This window comes from Cotesia typhae, unplaced genomic scaffold, assembly GCF_013202065.1.
Source record: "Cotesia typhae breed Kobodo isofemale line unplaced genomic scaffold, CoteBio_Ctyphae scaffold_13, whole genome shotgun sequence".
NCBI classification, from domain to species: Eukaryota; Metazoa; Arthropoda; class Insecta; order Hymenoptera; family Braconidae; genus Cotesia; species Cotesia typhae.
This window is the reverse complement of record NW_027423774.1, coordinates 14,611,043-14,624,582: the sequence shown is the minus strand read 5'-3', so window position 1 is coordinate 14,624,582 and position 13,540 is coordinate 14,611,043. Positions and strand designations below refer to the sequence as shown.

Here is a 13,540-nt window from a genome sequence, read left to right as displayed (position 1 = left end):
ATGATCACGCACGTGTTTAAAGAACACGCTGTGCATGGACTTGTCCATCAGTTCGCCAAGGGGTAGGTTTTCCTCGGCGTTCCTGATGACGCTCTTAAATTCCTCCTTTCGGAGTTCCATAAGAGCGTTTATTTCTCCAAGACCAAGGGTTCTTGCCGCATATATTGCTGCCTTATACAAGAATGAACCCTTATGCGCATTTTCATGTTTATGTACAACTTGCATAAGAAAGTCATCCTCGTCTGCAGTGAAATTGACAACTTCGTGAGTTAAACCCAGGACCAAACGGTCGTGAAGCCGCTCCAAACTCTGCAAACCTCTCCCACCGATGGACCGGGAGAGGTATAATCTGGCGACTGATGAATTGGGGTACATGCTCCGATTCATATTAATGATCTTACGGGTTTTGATGTCGAGATCTCGTAAATCCTTTCGGGTCCATTTCAGGACACCGAAAGAGTATAGTAAGACTGGGACAGCGAGCATGTTAGTAGCTGAGACTTTGTTTTTGCCGGAAAGTTCGGAGGACCAAATTTTCCGGAGTCTCCTAACATACTCGCTCTGGAGAGTTGTTCGGACTTCAGAGACCGCATGCATGCGGTGCTCTTCCATTCCTAGATATCTATACAACTCCCCGGCGTCTAATTGGCTTAAGACGCTCCCATCCACTAATTCGACATCATCACCAGTATCAGAGCACTTACCCTCGCCAGATGTACGACCGCACACTTGTCCAACCCAAAAGACATTCCGACATCTCGTGTGTACTCTGCTACGATGTTGAGGGCCGCTTGTAGATAATCTTTATCAGCGCTATACAACTTCAGATCATCCATGTAAAGCAGATGGGTAATCGAATAGTTTCGATCCCCCGGAGGCCCCACAGAGTACCCATGAGTTTTACGGAGAGCAACAGATATAGGCAGCAGTGAAATGCAAAACAGCAGAGGGCTCAAGGAATCGCCTTGAAAGACCCCTCGTTTGTACTCTACAACTCCGGTTACGTGCAATGCGTTTCCACTTCCAATGTGAAATCGCGTTCGCCAGAGCTGCATTGTACGCCGAATGCATTCCACTATTTCGGGATTGACTCCCAGGCATTTGAGTAGATATAAAATCAACTCATGTGGAGTTGAGTCAAATGCCTTGCGATAGTCAATCCAAGCCATTGACAGGTTGCGTTGATAGTAGATCGCATCTTGTAAGACGCATCGATCCACTATCAGGTTCTCCTTGCAACCTGACAGGCCTCTTTTACTGCCACGTTGTTCATATATCTGTTGCCATACAGGCTCTATCTGCTGCAAGATACGGTTATTTAAAATTTTTGTAAAAATTTTATAAACCGCATTCAAGCAGGTGATAGGCCTGAAATTCTTAGGGTCAGACAAGTCACCTTTTTTAGGTATCAGTTCGGTTCGCCCTTCTACAAGCCAGTCCGGAATCGGATCGTCAGCTCTAATGTATGATGTAAATATGCGGGCCAGATGGAGGTGGGTAGAAGTAAACTTCTTCCACCAAAAGACATTAATGCCGTCTGGTCCCGGGGCAGCCCAATTTTTGCTGCCATTTAGAGCTGAACGAACTTCATCCACACTGACTGCAGGGCTCTCTTCATCAGCATTCTGTCGACGGTGTTCCCGACAGAATACTTTGAAGTCGTGCAGAGCTGGAGTGTTGGCGTTCACGTTTGGTTGATCTCCATACAACTCAGTCCAAAAGCTTCCACCCGCTCAGGTGTTGGATAATTCCCGGTAACATCGGTCTTTGGTGTCAGAAACCGTGAAGGGCTGGATCGAAACAACGAGTTGTCGACCAACCGCTTCAGCCTTTTCTCTAATGACTTTTTAGCAGCCACTAGAGCCCGCAATTTATTAAGAGACTCTTCCTTGATGACATGAAGAGTACTCTTGTTCAGTGTGTGATGACGCCACCGAAGTTCAGCAGCAATGCGCCGAATTCGGGGCGTGTATGGTGTTTGAGTTGTGTCGTACTCAATCACACACTGAATGCGGGAGACCTGTTTCCGGGACATGTCAATTTTCAAGCCAAGTTGTGAGATGCGCTGTTTCAACCTTGCCTCGATCGAGAGACATTGTCTCTCTCTCGGAAAAGCCGAAACTGCTGCACCATACACAACCTGGCTCACAGTGAGCAGGGTGGAATCCTCCAGGATGTTTGCACGGAGATCTTCGTTTACCGCGTCAAACTGTTGTTGGGAGTAAGTTATCTTTTTAGATATACTTACTTGCCGTCCTACAAAGGGATTGTTGTTGTCCAAGGAGGAACGGCGTCGCTCTTGGTGTAGTTGCGCCGGAAAGGAAAGTCTATTAGACTGCCTTCTGTCCGGCACAAGCGATCTTCTATTTCGCCGAAGATGAGCGGCATAATTACGCAGGTGTTTGGGCGTAAAATGCGCTAGCTCCGGATGCATATCACTCCAAAGAGTGTGCATCCGGGCCATATAGCCGCTCACCCCCGGCTCGCTACGTTGGTAGCACACCAAGAGATCGACTCTCAGTTCCTCCGTCCACTTAAAGTAAGTCCTTAAGGCGCCAGGGTCGTCATCATTCATCGGGTCCGGCGTGCTCCTCCTACCTGATGAATGGTCCTCATCCGAAAAGGACCGGTTGTGGGGAGCACTTCTGAGTTGGTATCTTGTGGTAACTCAGTTATTTCCATGCAGTGGGTAGTTGGCCCACTGCACGGGCTACGTCGTTCGCCTACAGACCTGATGTTATGGTGTGCGTTTCCCGCGATGCGCCGCTTGGAGGCCACGTAGCAAGCATTTATTATTATTATTATTATTATTATTATTATTATTATTATTTCAACAATATAGAATAATACTGTTGAATAGTAATTGTATAGAATATTTGTATTTAGTAACTTTCTACTTTTATTCTAATCATATTCCTCTGAATTTAATTTACAATCGAATTTGTTATTACAATTTATTTATTTTAACAGTTGTTATAGCAACGGTAACCATTGCAACTGTAACCATAGCAACTGTAACCATGGCAACTTTATCCATTGCAACGGTAACCATGGCAACGGTAACCATGGCAATGGTAACCATGGCAACGGTTGATTAGCGTGGGTGGTTGCGCTGGGGGAGGGGGGGTGAGTTCTATAATTGATGGGTGCCACTTGATGGGTTTCTTAGATTGGCGAATCAAAATGACATTTTCTAAAAAAAAAAAGAGAGAGAGAGAGATAGGGAAGGGGGAAGAAGTCACGGGAGGGAAGGGAAAGAATGAGAGGGAGGGGAGGGAGTAGCATACGTGATGGTAGACGAAAAATTCATTACAGCTAGGAATTGCGTAAAATCCGTTCTTAGTGAGCGTCTACATCACGAATGGAGTAAGTATGCTAAATTTCAAGTCAATCAGGCGAATAGTTTCGGAGATCTCGTGATGAGTGAGTGAGTGGTATTTCGCTTATATATATATATATATATATATATATATATATATATATATATATATATATATATATAGATAAACCGTCACGCTCCGTCACTAGATAGATTTAGCTTGCATTAATGATAAGATGTGCGTTGACTTATCGGTCGTACAGCGCAGGAGTTACTTATCGGTCTGGCCAGCGCGCAGCTTGGGTTCGAATCTCGGTTAGGGCAAATGCGGATTTTACTTTATTTCTATGATTAGCGGAAGTCAGGTCTGAATTAAGAGATAAATTGTCTATTTGCGTTAGCTCTACATCAAAATTTAAATAAAATAATGATAATTAAAAAAATCTTTTTTTATCATTTAACTAACAACTACTCATTTTATACAAAATAATCTAACCATTTCGTAGAATTTTAATATGTTATATCAGAAAATTCAATTTATTCGAAATTAGGTTCGTAATACTAATTTGGCTTAACATTCAACAATTAAATTAGAAATATATTTTATAATCTACTTTTTTTTGTAAATTCTATAGTGGTGAATGAGCCTGGGCTTGCTTTGGCTTAAAAACTTGGGCCATTCTTGGTTAATAATCTTGGGCTAGTTAAGTATGGGCTTATAAGTTTGGTTAACAATTTTGGGCCAGTCTTGGCTATCATGCTTGGGCTAGTCTTGGCAACAAAGCTTGGCACCCTGTTATCACTCTATACTTCTACCAAAGCCGGGCTAAAGCAGATTTACGAGCATGGGTCAGAGATAAACAGCATTGCGCCAAGCATTGCCAATATCTGGCCCCGTCGTATTTTCCTGTATGGGTTGAGCTTGAAAAGCTCAAATGTGAACCAAAAATTAGGAAAACGTTTAACCGTTAAGGCCATCCTTGGAACTTCTCGCCACTTCCATACCTAGGCGCTTAAAATTGCATTAATGATGTTTTTGAGCTCTTCGAGTCTGATGGAACTTTGATAAAACACTATTTTTTGAAATTTTAAACTGCAATAAATTTTGAAAGAATTAACCGATTTCCACGCGGTTGGCGGTATTTGGCACAATTTTTTAAGCCTCATAGAGAATTTCTAAGCTTAAATTGATCAAATTAGAAATTTCGGAGTAATTTCGAAAAAACACTTTGTTTTGTTTTCTTTCGTTCACGACATCTCTCGAACGAATCAACCGATTTTGACCGGGCCAGCGGCGATCGGCGTGTTTTTTTAATGTTAAGAGCTGATTAGTTTCTGGAATCGATCAGTAGAGCCGTTTAAAAGTTATTCCGTATAAACACATAAAAAGATTTTTTTTGTAGTTTCATTGAGAATTCTCAAAATTTACCGGTCTAAATCGGTCCAAATTGTATTCAAAAACTAAATTCTGTCAAGAACTTTCGAACGGCACCAACCGCGATTGAATTGGTCAGACCGTTCAAAAATTATAAGAGAGTCACACACACACACACACACACACACACACACACACACACACACACACACACACACACACACACACACACACACACACACACACACACATATATATATATATATATATATATATATATATATATATATATATATATATATATATATATATATATATATATATATATATATATATATATATATATATATATATATATATATATATATATATATATATATATATATATATATATATATATATATATATATATTATATATTTGGACATCGAAATGTGGGTGTGTGTGGTAACAAATGGTAGAACCAATAACTTTCCGATTTTTTAAAATTTTCAATTTTCTTAGCGGAAAGTTAAAAAAATAAAAACGTAAATTAAAGGTGACAATCATCGATGAGATTTGCTTATTTTCCAAGAAAATTAGATCAAAAATTCAAAGAAGCATTAAATTGTTGTTGTTGTTGGTGGTTTGAATAATTATGATAAATAAAAGTCTTTTGAATAATTATAATCTCCATGATTTCTCTCTATTTTTAAATTTTAGAATTTCTAATAAACTTCTAGTTACAACTTTTTTTCATATTCAACGAAAATTCCTAACATTGGATATTCCTAACATCGAAGAATTATTCATTTTGGAATTTTAAATTTCATATAAACCACCTAGTCTCAAATTTTTTTATTGAGTGACATCTCCGGCAACCAAATAAAAAAATACACATATATTGTCGCTTGAAATGAAATATCAGTATACATAAAGCTTTAGCACTGTTTTTTTAAACACTAATCTGATTTGTAGTTATTATTTACAGTTATAATTATCATTACAATATGTGATTTAAAATAGAAACTGCAATGGCTAAGGATTGATCCATGGCACGCGACAGTTGAAGGAGTCCCTTCAAAATAAATTTTACATGGGCGACACAAATAGTGTGGTGTTGACATGTGAGGAGAGTGTTTCTGATTGTCGAGCGACGTGCCATATACTCAAAGACAGATTCGGTGAGAGTCTCTTTATACCATGCGCAAACTTTGTTTACCCTTACATTCAATTTTAGTTTTCTATAACTGTGGAGTAGTTTTTGATATCGAATAAATTTAAATCATTTCTTATAATTCAATAACTCGCCTTACATCAAATTCGAGTGTTCATTAGTATTATCTAACATTTTAAACATATTAGGTGTTCAGAACATACAAAATTAACTCATGGTTCTTTCGAATACTCGTTTGCATACAAATTTCTGCACATTAATGTTTCTCAATCTCAAATCTCAAATTATTTCGATGTTGACAGGACGGTAAGTGGAGTCAACAACTTGATATAAATTAAAGAAAAGACAAATAACAAATTATTCCGGGCGTTAAGCCTGACTTTAAGATAATGTCCAAAAAATAAAAAAAAAGATGAAATCAATTTATTACTTAATATTTCCACGTCATGCATTTAATATTTTAATGATCAAAATTACTATGTATCTGCATAACTTTACCTTAATTAAAAGTTGCAAAAAACGAAGAAAATTTTTTTTTCCAAATTCAAAAATTCATATTTTTGAAAAAAAGAAAAACACCCTTCTAAAAATTTTAGCATATTTTGAGATCAGTACAAGGTATTTAATAAAAGAAATTGAGCCAAAATTTCAACTGCGGACTTCATTTTTAACGATTTTCAAAAATTCAAAATTTCGCATTTTTCTAAATTTCTTTCCGAAATATTTTTTTGTTTTTTAAGAGCCCTGAGTGTCCCTTTTCAAATAAACAAAAAGAATTTTCTGTATCTACAATAGCGTTCAAGGTATTAAAAAATAAAATTGAAAAACAGGAAAAATAGCAAAATATGAAATTTGCATAATTTTTGAAAAAAAAAATTAAGAAAACGGTTGACCCTGAAGGCCATCCCGGCAACTTCCCGCTACTTTCGTAATTATGCGCTCAAAATTGCGCTCATTACGTTTTTGAACTCGAAGAATTCAAAAATATAATTTTCATACAGTTTTGAGCTCTCCGAGCTCAAAAATCTGATAGAAGTTTAATAAAACACTATTTTTTGAATTTTCAAACCGCAAGAACTTTTGAATGAATGAACCGATTTTCACGCGGTTGGTAGCATTCAACGCAGTTTTCTAAGCCTTTGAACTTAGATAAAACCATTTAAGACGCCACTAGTTTGGTTCCAATCGGTCAAGCCGTTCAAACGTTATAAGCATTAACATATACAGAGAGGATTTTAAATTAACCCTAACAATACTTGTTTTGTAAAATTTACTATCTTTGATGCTAATAAATTTCGTAAAAGTTAAAATGATAAGTATAACCACGGCGCGCAGTAACCTATTGGATCCGGTCCTTGCTTTCTAAAATGCATTGGAATGGGTTCGAGTCCGGCGTACACCAATGAACATTTTCAATATTTAAGTATATTATTCTGCTGAGCCCAAAAAGATAAAACGAGTTCCATTCTCAAAAGTTTACTTCCTACTGTAGTCGCTCATGACCTTAGTAGTTTATGCGACTTTAAATAAACTAATAAAAAAAAAAAAAAAAAAAAAGTTTAACCATTTAAATTATAATCAGTACAGTAATGAAATAATAATTCTTAAAATATGGCGATCGTACCATTCAATATCAAGATGGTTACATTTATCATTACAAGTGGTTAAAGTTACCAATTGTATTATAAACTATTCAGTAGAAGTAATCAATGAATTAATCAACAACATTATCAATAATGCACTAATAATTATCTATATTATTATGAGAATAAGCAAAATTTGGTGGTCAGTGTATTTATATGATAAAATGGGTATTTATAATTAAATTTGGTATCGTTGGAAAAGTCTTAACCTAGAGTTGTGCCTTTTCATAGTTTCATATCATTCTCACTAAAAGTCAATTTATGATGATAAATAATCATATATAGACTTATATAAAATACACATATAATATATTAGTCTACATATGATTATATATATTTTATATAAATATTTATATATAATCATATATAAATATAAATGATTAGGCAAATTCATTTTTTCCCGGGAAGTATTTAGGTTGCATTCGAAAATGCTCTATCTTTAGATACATAATTAAGGAATGACTTTGTATCTTGTGAACTATTGAAATTTTTCAAGATATAAGCTCATCCCGATGTTACACTTATCAAGACCTTTCATTTAAGTACCTGCATCATTTTTCCATACATATATATAACGGAATCATGAAATATACAAGAAACTATCGATCCAAATTAATTGAACCGGACTTATTTCCAAAATTATTTTGGATTGTATCGATAAAATATTGAAAAGTATTGATGATAACGATTGAAAAGGGTACATAAATTATTCTTCAGGCCACAATGTTTAGCTGAATTAGTTTTTGAGAGTGTCTTAATCTTGTTAAAATGTTTGCTAACAGGGTACCCGCTTGGATGTATGTATGTGTGTGTGTATACGTGTACATACAAATTTATTTGTATTGACGCAACATCTTGCTCTGTTTATATTTATACAGCTTCATAAAATATATAAGTGTATATTTTGCTACTATGAAACCTTGAACCAAACATTTAGCAATATCCTACCTAGTTTATACATTTAAAAGAAATTATATTCAACATGACGTGTGGATATTTTATATCATAGAGATTTCATGCTACATGCTGTCATACTGTCAACATAAATCGACTGTACGTAAAACATCTATTTCCCTTTCATTTTAAATCATTTGTATCGGCGTCAAATTTGCTAGGTACAAAAACATTTATTCGGTGAAAAAATGACTGATGATTTGAATGATTTAAGTTGTCAATAATGTCTGTTACGTTTATGAAAAAGCATTTGTAAAGAATCTCATTCTCAATAGACAGCATAATATAGGCGTTCCCTTAAAATTGAAGAACTCTGAGCATTTAATCATATCAGGAGATTGAGACTAAACAAACGTATTTCCATTTTGTCACTTTTTTTTTTTTTTTTTTTTTTTTTTTTTTTAATGAATCTTTTTTAATCCAAAAATTACCTATCATTCTTTAATTCTACTTCTAAAATTTTTTCCTCACGTTTAATTTTACTACACTTATAGTGTTTAATGATTTATAGATTCAATAAAAACGCAATATCTCGACATGAATACTAGTGAAAGAAAAAAAAAGTGCAAATCACATGAAAATATACTATAAATAATTTCTAAGTGTTCGGTTTTTTTTTTATCTGGTTACGTCACTTATCCATATTCATCATAGTACATTTCTATGTAGTTCAGTGCTAACCAACGCCTTTCACGAAACAAGTAAACCTATAAGGATAGAAAATCACACGGCGTAAAAGCATAGTAGTAGGTTCTCTCGGTAGAATTCCGGCAGTGTTAGATGAACACAGTCCATACCAGGGTGTGAACTACACACTAAGCGAAGCAGAGATGAGAGAAATAGAGAGGATAAGAGAAGAAAGAGCTTAAGCGGAAAAGAGGAATGGCACGCGCGTACACTACTGCGGCTGTTATTATGATGAGAAAAGAGAAAGACAATGAGAGTGAGAATAAGTTTACGTGCAAACACTCACTCTACTCGACCCCACAAAGTTGAGAGGTGTGTCTCAACGCCTGGCTACGACATGACCAATTAGTCAGTGGCGCTTAAAAACAGCATGGTGCTCGCTTCCCTGGCTTTATAATCCTATTTTTTTTTATTACTAGAGTACTTTTTAATTTTCTGGATACACATAAGTATTTCTAAATACTCAAATTGAAACTCTACCTTAAATATATTTTTTAAAATTTATAATTTAAAAGAAAAACGAAAACAGGATAACAAATGCATTTTTGTATAGTCTAGAAATAGGATAACGTCGCACGAGGAAAATAAAAAACTCCTTGTGTAGCAGCTGCTATTGACACCTCAATACGTAGATTCACTTAAAAAAATAGTGATCACAAGAGTATAATCTGCTTTATTATATCATCTTTATGTATGCGTATGTTTCAATGGAAAAAATTGTGAAAAACGGTTGACTTAGCCAACTATATATCTCACCAAAATTTTTCTTTATTTTCGAACTTGAATCACTTAAAATGTCGCGTTACTAATGCCAAAAGGGCGCATCTCAACATCTACGCCATTTCCTGAAAATTTGAACCGATTCGGACCGATAGATTTTGAGAAATTTAGAGAAATCTAAAAAAAAATAAGGAAAAATTTTTTTCAGAAGTGGTTTTTTTAGAATAATTTTTAAACGGCATTATCGATCGATTCCAAAAATTAATCAGCTCCCAATCTTAAAAAACCACGTCGATTGCCGCTAATCCGGTTAAAATCTGTTGATTCGTTAAAGAGATATCGTGAACGAAAAAAAACCGAAAAAAGTGTTTTTTTTACATAACTTCGATATTTCTTCTCGGATTGTTTTTGGTGAAATAGAATTTTAGAGCTCAAAAAACTGCGTCGTTTGCCGCCAAGAACATAAAAATCAGTTGATTGGTTCGAGAGATATCCTCGACGAAATATTTGGATACAAGGATTTTTTCAACATCACTCCGACATTTTTTGGAATAACTTTCAAACAGCTCGACCGATCGATTCCAAAAACTAATCAACTCTTAACATCAAAAAATCACGTCAATCGTCGTCGGTCCGGTGAAAATTAGTTCATTCATTCATGAGTTATCGTTGACGAAAGAAAACCGAAAAAAGTGTTTTTCCAGAATTATTCCGAAATTCTTGGTTCGATCAAACTAAACTTATAGATTCTTTATAGAGCTTAAAAAATTGCACCAAATGCTGCCAATCGCGTAAGAATCAATTAATTTATTTAAAAGTTACTGCAGTTTGAAAATTTGAAAAACTGTGTTTTATCAAAGTTTTATCAGACTTTTGAGCTCTTCGAGCGCAAAAGCATAGAAAAGTTGTCCCTCTAAGCTCAGGGTGCTTAAAATAACACATAAATTGTATCTTTGAGCTCCGAGATCTCGAAAACATCATTAGTGCAGTTTTAAGCATTTGACATAAAATTAGCGGGAAGTTGCACGGATGGCCTTCAGGATCTACCGTTTTTCTAATTTTTTTCAATCAGGGTGACCACAGGGCTACACGACGGCTTTACGTTTGGGACATTATCATTTAATCTTGAACTTCTAAACAAAACTGACTAAGAAATGTATAGGTAAAATCGAGTTTGTAACTGAAGCCGAATTCGAAGCTAATTTCAAGTTCAATCACCTTCAGTTTCTTGTTAATTCATAACAGGCTGTTCAGTTTCAATTAAAGTCAAAAATTTTGTTGAATGTCAGATTGTTGTTTTGAAAAATGTTCAAACTTTAAGCTGTACGGTCTTAAGCAAAATTCAGTTCATCATAGTAAACTTCACTTAAGGTTGAGTTCAATGTAGTCAACTTCATTTATAGTTTAATTATGCTCAAACCTTCTGACTCAAGTGATGTAATTAAATTAAAAAATTCAAACATTCAATGCATTTGCAGAATACCTTGCAAGTTCAATTACTTTCGGATAAATCAACTAATTTTAATACACATTATGGCATTTGACTTTTTCTTAAGAGAGAAAAAGCTGATTAGATTTTTAAATTGATCAATAAGTCTAAATTTTATTTGAAAAAAAAATTAAGAAAACGGTTGACCCTAAAGGCTATCCCTGGTTAAAAATACTGATTGAAAAGAATTGAAAAGCGGTCACTTCATGCAAACTGTATATATGTACAAACAAAAGAATTGAAATTATTGGAGAGAATTCGAATTTCATCATTTTTAATTCTTTTCAATCAATGTTTTTAAACAGGGATTCCTGCATGGAAAAAAGTAAACTGTAATAAATAACAGTCGATTTATAATAAGTAATGATCAACTGCTAAAAATTACCACTTCAAAAAGTAAAATCATGATTTTACTATTCACATTGTAATATTTACAATTTAAACCTTACAATTTACTCTTTACATGGAAGAAAATACTATTTCAAACAGTAATATTCGCCATGTAAATGTCTAAAATGTTAAAGTATAATAATTAACAATTCAGACTTTAATATTTATCATTTCGTACCTAAAAAATGATGTTATGATATGTAAAAAGTATAGAATAAAGTTAGTAAATTTCTAATACAAGCAACGTCAATATTTACAAAGTAAAATGGTAAATTTTAAACACAACGCTAAAAATCAAACTGTAATTATTGACTTGCTTAGACTGATAAAATGTATATTTTAAAAGTATAATTTTTACTGTTTGAAATATTAAATTCTCCCAGAGTGAGACCCCCTTCTCTTTCATCTGAGTTCCCCTTCTCTTCATAATATGGACTATATATTGAAATGACAAATTTTACTGTTTGAAACTGTAATTTTTAAAGATAAAAGAGTCGTTATTTACTATAGTGACAACTACTAATTACTTATTTTGGATATTAAATTATAAATTGTGGCTTTTATACTTTCTACATTAAGTTCTGTAATATTTACATTTTTGACACCCCGATGTCCGCTTTACTGTTTGAAACTATAAAAACTAACCGAAATCCGAGTGAATATTACAGTTTACTTTTTTCCGTGTGCAACTTCCCGTTCATTCCATACTTAAGCGCCCAAAATTACAGTTATTACGGTTTTGAGCTCTTCGAGCTCGAAAATATAATTTTGGTGTCAATATGAGCTCGAAGAGATAGCTGTTCTATGCTTTTGAACTCTTCGAGGTTTACATATGGCCGTACACACACACGGACACCCGGACATAATCGTGGAAACATTCGGGGAAGCTTCCTAAGACTTCAAAACGTCAACATCGGTTGAAAACTCGATTTTCAAAAAACGGGGTAAAACCAATAACTTCCCAATTTTCGAAAATTTTAAATTTTCTTAACGGGAAGTTAAAAAAAAAACATTCATTGGGAAATTTTATTTCCATGTCTACTCTCATATAGCCAATTTCAACAGAGATGAACTCTTTTTTTTTTTTTGTTTCAAATACATACTCTTTATTTTTTCTAATCATGTAGTTGTTCCAGCCGTTTTTATGAAACCAGGACTATTTGAATTTTACGTTCTTTATACACCAAGTTCATATTTCTTGAAAAGCTACCCTGATAGCCACCTTACCTATTGACGGAAAGAGTTGGCAAAGCGAGCGATTACCTATTAGTTACCTATAACTTACTCTGCAAATAGACGTCAAAACTTGCTGTACAAGTATTTCCTTCAAATTGTAGTAAAGTTGAAAGGAAATTTAACTACAAGTTTGATTGTTAACTTGTATTCAAGTTGCGGCCGTAGATTTCTGTCAATTTGCTTACAACTGTTGTTGAGTGAAGAATTACCGCCAACTTGATGTATAACTTAACCGTAACTGCTGGGAGTCAACACTTACTGAGAAAGCGCTGGCTATCAGGGTATGTACTTATTCTAATTAATTGTCCATTTTCACATTTTCTTAGTTGTCTTACCACCTTCTGGTATTTTTTAAAAATTTTATTTTTCTGTATTATCTTTCGGGTTTAACAAAGTCGATAATAATGAAATCTTATGCATAAGAACATGAAAATAGATCAAATATTAATATTTATCTCATATGCATTCACTGTTGGAAAACTAATAAAAAACTGAGAACTGAGTGATTTGGCACACTCACATACTACTTATATACATACTCTCTTGTTTCTCTTGTATTCTAAACAAACATA

The 13,540-nt window shown here is 34.4% G+C and overlaps 1 protein-coding gene across 1 annotated transcript in view; it reads left to right on the top strand.

Moving 5' to 3' along the window:
• LOC141534949 (uncharacterized) overlaps window positions 1-13,540 on the top strand; it is a 206,498-nt gene that overhangs the window by 185,956 nt on the left and 7,002 nt on the right. The window lies entirely within an intron of this gene.